Here is a 6010-nt window from a genome sequence, read left to right as displayed (position 1 = left end):
ATTCAACGTCCATGGGGTTCTGACCGTCCACAAGAGGTTTAAGGATTAACAAATGTTGCTCAAAAGTCCATGGGCCTCCCTGTACTACTCTGTCTCTCTCCCATGGGTGATAAAACTCAAAGCGAAAAAGATTTGGACCCATATCTTCTACAAACATACCTTTCGAGGGGCTCCAGACATCAGCCAAAGTCGTTTTCATAAAAGAGCTTTTGATCGGGCGATCTGTGAGGAAAGTCCCAATTAAACTCCAGGACAGCGGGCAAGGGGGCGACTCGTTCTCATCTGCCTGGAGGACAAGGCCAGAATTTAGTTCATCTTCTAATGTTAACTGGGCGCTTCTGTCTGCGAGGGAATCCATACCAGAGAACAAGTTGGCTTCTTCGAATGCGGCAAAGGCGGAGCTGACGGAAAAAAAAACCGCACAGCTGAGTTAGGTCACGAAGGAATCCAAAATCTCCACAGGGGCGATAATCGGAAGTGGCGAAGGGAGAGGGATATGGGGTAAGGGTTTGAGGAGATCGAAATTGAGGGGGGCGGCACGCCGGAGGAGGTGGAGGATCGAAGGACAGTCAGCGGAGGGGAAGGCTCGACAAAAGTCACTTAGAATGGATATTTAATTGTGTTTGATAACAGTAACTTCATGAATATTAAATATTTAAGTAAGTTGATGTTTGGTAAAAATAGAAAAATAAATTCACAAAAATTAAAATCAACAAGCGCGTCCTGCCTTTGAGTATCTTAATTTCTTCCATATTTTTAGGGAGCAAAACCGCGTGGCGGATCGCTTAGCAGCTGCTGGGCATGGGAGAATGTTAGGTGTTTCTACCCTCTCTGTTCCTCCTTCTTTTCTTTTGCCTTCTCTCCTAGAGGATAGGATTGGGGTCAGCCTTCCTAGACTCTCCCGGTGTAGGTTTTTTGTTGGTTTTGTTTTTTTCCTTTCCTTTCTTACCAAAAAAAAAAAAAAAATCAACAAGCGCGTCAATTTTCTAACAACCGGGTATGGATATATCACATCAAAATTCGGCTCGATTATAGTTATAGATCTAATCCGCTTGTCAATTTTCTAACAATCTTGGGGCTCAATCAGCCTAAATGCAACTCAAATCCAACTCAGTAAGTGTTAGTGCATTTTTATTTTTCTAAATTTGAAAAAATAAATACAAGGATAGAATATTAGTCCATATATAGTCTTTATTTTTATTTTTTGGTAACCGCTTAACTGTTAGTTAGAAAACAGGCCACTTTGTTCCTTTATATAAGCAAAGCAAGGCAAAGGAGCTGTCATTCATTCATTCTTCTTCAATCATAGATCAAGAATCAAAGTTAGAGTTTCTCTAATGGCGAACATGGCGATCAGTGGCGGAAAGATCAGTCGGGGCTCAAATATTTTATAATAGATTTTCATAACGTCAAAAATATTATATTACGTAAACTAACTAATTTTTAACGCAATAAAAAATTATCTATTTATTAATTTTTTTCACCCATAATTCTAAATGTATAATATTTTTTTAATACGTGACCGATGATGTGACATATATAATCATAAATTATCAAAATTAACATACATAAAACTTTAATTACTAGAATTAACGTACATAAAACTTTAACACACGTAAATTACTAAAATTAATCACTAAATTGATGTTATTGAAACATACATAAAACTTTAATTATTTTATTGAGTATAAATCATAAATTATTTATTTCACAACATTAGTCCATGTAACTCTTTTCAAATAATAAAACAACTTAAAATAATACATATTTTTTAAAATTTAGAATAATTAACATTAAGAATAAATACAAAACTCTATGAAAAAAATATAAACTAACAATACTGCACCTGTTTTTTTTTTAATTTCTATTGTTAATTTTCAAGCATTAAAATATTATTTTTAAAAGAAAAACATTAAAATATAATTATTTAGTTTTTGTGGGGGTCAATAAACTATTATAACAATATGGATGGGTGACACGTTAGAGGAGGGAGGGAATTGGAGTTTCCAGCAAAAGATTGGGACCTAATTGATCACTTTTGATAAATAAGGATGTATTTAACTTTTTTTATGGGTTTAAAGTGAATTTTAAGTTAAAAATAGAACATCTTCTACCCTAGGTCTTCGACTTCATCTTCTCCATCTAACTTCCGCCGCCATCAATAAGGAGATCACTCTTCTCTTTCCTTCTCCATCTAACAGGGCTCAGATCTAACTTTCTAACAAATTCCGGCGGCCAGCCGGGGGTTTAGCCCCAGCTCGCTCCGGCCTAGTTCCGCCACTGATGGCGATGGTCCGACTTTTCATCAGCAATTTCAGAAAATAATAGCCGGGGCTTCATAATTCCCGAGTTCAATCTGAAAAGGACGTGGAGGAAGTGACTAAGCGGTTAGAAAAAGAATTAGAATCCGCAATTGCTGGAATTAGAGCAATCACCGATTCTAATTCTTTTCCTAACCATTTAGTCACTTTCTTGGCGTCATTTTCAGACTGAATTCGGTAATTATGGAGCTCCGCTATTATTTTCTGAAATTGCTAGTGAAAAGTCTGACCATCGCCATCGTTCGCCATTAGAGAAACTCCAACTTTGATTCTTGATCTATGATTGAAGGCATGTAATTATCAGATTGTTTCTTTTTTTGATTTTTCCGTTTGTTTTGTATTGATCAGATCAGATGATCATGATCATATTGTTGGTATTATAGATCGAGGAGGAATATTAACTGATGATTCATTTGAATATACGCTTATTAATACTGTTTTTCAATCTTTGAGATGGATCAAATCAGCAATTTGGAAAGAGGCACATTATAAAATAATGTCATTTTCAGACTGAATTCGGTAATTATGGAGCTCCGCTATTATTTTCTGAAATTGCTAATGAAAAGTCTGACCATCGCCATCGTTGGTCATTAGAGAAACTCCAACTTTGATTCTTGATCTATGATTGAAGGTATGTAATTATCAGATTGTTTCTTTTTTTGATTTTTCGTTTGTTTTGTATTGATCAGATGATCATGATCATATTGAGAAGGAATATTAACTGATGATTCATTTGAATATACGCTTATTAATACTGTTTTTCAATCTTTGAGATGGATCAAATCAGCAATTTGAAAAGAGGCACATTATAAAATAATGTCATTCTCTGGCGAAGTGTCTATGAACTCCTTACATATCATATTTGAGTTTGGAAATACTGAAGTATGAATTGATCATATTGTTGGCATTATAGATGAGATTATAACTGATGATTCATTTGAACAAAAAGATCACAAGACTTGGAGAGATTGATTTTAGAGCATTAGCCTGTTTCTTTTTTAATCTTTGTATTGATCAGATCAGAGATCATGATCATATTGTTGGTATTATAGATGATGCATTTGAATATATGCTTCTTGTTTCATGATTAATACTGTCTTTCAATCTTTGAGACTATATTACTAATTGCAAAGATCTTAGTACATCTCCAACGGCCTCTTAAGTTGGCTCTTAAGTTAAAATTTGAGGAGGTAGAATGAAAATTCATCTCCAACAGTCTCTTAGTGGCTCCTTAAATCACTAAGAGCCTCTCCATCCTCTCTATTAATGGTTGACATTACAACTCCACCAAATCTAGAGGCTTTTCAACTCTAGAGGATCCCTACCCAAAAATAAACATCATGTTTTGGCCGATGTGGTTTAAAAGTTTATAAATATGAGTATGTACTTTGTAAATTTTATAGTTAAATGATATATGAGTCAATTTTTTCGACCAGACAATACTTATGGTAAGGTTATTTGTATTAACAGAATGTTTTCAATTTTTTTTATTTAGTGCAATGCATTGCTTGTTCAGTCCTTAAATTGGGGTGCTTTGAATTTCAGATATTGTGATTGTTATTTGGTTTATATGGCGAGCATGGAATGAAGTTTTCTTCAAGAGTAAAAATCCGAACATTTTTTCTTTGTTGCAACGCTTGATGAGGGAATCAAATTTAATTAGTAAAGGTTGCATGTTTAACTCTTTGAAGGATCATCGAATTCTAAGAAATATGGATGTGACGTGTAGAGTTTCGGCTGCTCCCCGGATAAAGAAAGTGTTTTCCCTTCCTGTATGGTGGATGAAGCCAATACAGACGATTGAGCTTTAGGAGCTCCTGGCACATTTTGGTGGTATTTTTTGGAATGCTAGGGTTTTTTTCTCATAGAACGTTTTCTATATCTATTCCTTATTCAATGTTCCTTCGCTTATATAACAGAGGGGTTATTTTTGCAATAAGCATGGTTAGAGATCCGCGATGGCATCACTTTTGTCTTTCTTTGGTTCAAAGATGCAGTTGGTGGTTATTCATATCTACATAGAAGAGAATTGGAATTGGGTGGAAGATGCTCTAGCTAAACATAATGCTTCTGGTTATTCATAATCGATGACGTTGTATCGAAAAGTTTTTAATTTGATTGAAGGTTATTTTAATATAATATTGTTATATTTTAATTTCGGGTTTTATGTTCAACTCCATAGAAGCCTCAAGCTATACTTCAACTCTTTAAATCTCATCATTTCAGCGACAGCCATGTGGCCCAATTGATCGTGAAACGCCCTCAAGTTCTCAATTGCAGAATTCACAACAATCTCAAACCCAAATTTGACTACCTCGTCAAAATTGGCTTTGAAGGTGAGATGCTTCCCCATATCATTTTGTCAAATCCGTCTATTACCCAAGACTCTTTAGCTTCTAAAATCCAACCGTGTATCCAGTGCTTGAGGTTGTTTTTAGATAGTCATGAGAAATTTCTTGTGGCTTTTAAGCGCACACCAAGGTTATTGGGGAACAATTCGAAGTTCGATTGCAACAAAACGTTGATGTTATAATGAAAGAGGGAGTGCATGCTCATGTTGTGGAGAGGTTGCTAACTTTGCAGCCAAGTTTTTTATTCCAATATACTGAAAATCTGATTAGTGCTGTGAATTCTCTTAAAAATCTGGGCTTTGAAACTACTGATAGAATGTTCGCACAAGCTTTTAGAGTGATGATACAAATGAGTAAGTCAACTTGGAAGAAGAAAATTGAGGTGATGAAGAGTGTGGGATTTAGTGAGGAGGATATTTTAAAAGCTTTCAAGCGATTTCCACAATGTTCAGAGGAGAACATTAGGAAGACATTGAATTTCTACTTTAATACTATGAAGTTGGAGCCTCAAACTATAATTGCAAATCCCAATACATTTGGGTTTTCGATTGAAAAAAGAGTTCGTCCAAGGTATCATGTTTTGAAGGTTTTGGAGTCGGAGAAGCTGATAAAAGGGTACACAAATATATTGATAAATTCGTAGATGAAGTCCCTGGTTTGTTGGAGTTCTATCTTGGTATCAAGGAAGGCAAAAGCTCGGTGATTGATGGAGAAGAAGTAAGTTTTCCTTTGCAATTAAAATAGGTTAATAGTTCTTTGGATATTCTTAACTTTACTAATTACGGTTTTGGTGGGATAATTTGTGTTTCAAATACTATTAATATTGAATTGAATGGATATTATTTTGGGAACTGATTTGAAACTCTTGTTTGCATACTTATACTTTTAATAAACTGAAGGAAAACATGTTGCTGATTGTGTACTGTGAAATCTGGCAAATTACAGAATGCTATGTTTGTTAGGAAAGGCAGACAACTCATTCTGTATCTTTCTATTTAAATGACAATTACAATGGAGTAATGGAGTTGAGACTAGGGGTGACAATTTCGGGTTATATCGTACCCATCGTATCGTGTTAGTTGAATTATCCTTATAAATTTTGTTGTCCTATAAGAAATTACTATCCCTATTCAACACAAATTACCCTGTTATATGTTGCTGTTGTTTTATTGTGAATAAATGGCATTAGTTAAGGGGTTAGTGGGAGTAGAGGTGGCAAAATGACACACGACCCGATTACACGACACGAACACGACACGGATTTTTAGTGTTAGTGTTGAGCTTAATAGGTAATGGGTCATTTTTGGGTTGACACGAAACTGACAAGCTAATTTTTGG

The 6010-nt window shown here is 35.0% G+C and overlaps 1 long non-coding RNA gene across 4 annotated transcripts; it reads left to right on the top strand.

The window, feature by feature from the left end:
- The first annotated feature begins 2000 nt into the window (after positions 1-2000).
- LOC136223310 (uncharacterized) lies at positions 2001-5540 on the top strand. 4 transcript variants are annotated; one of them, XR_010685902.1, is made up of 4 exons: positions 2069-2952; positions 3867-4445; positions 4548-4657; positions 4741-5539. It is a non-coding gene; the product is annotated as an uncharacterized lncRNA (long non-coding RNA). The 4 variants fall into 4 exon arrangements; XR_010685901.1 differs by having other exon boundaries at positions 2068-2952; positions 3867-4657; positions 4741-5540; XR_010685900.1 differs by having other exon boundaries at positions 4548-5539.
- Positions 5541-6010: the final 470 nt, after the last annotated feature.

The sequence above is a fragment of the Euphorbia lathyris genome, chromosome 3 (genome assembly GCF_963576675.1).
Source record: "Euphorbia lathyris chromosome 3, ddEupLath1.1, whole genome shotgun sequence".
In the NCBI taxonomy this organism is placed as follows: Eukaryota; Viridiplantae; Streptophyta; class Magnoliopsida; order Malpighiales; family Euphorbiaceae; genus Euphorbia; species Euphorbia lathyris.
The sequence above is the reverse complement of the archived record's forward strand: the minus strand, read 5'-3'. Positions and strand labels throughout refer to the sequence as shown.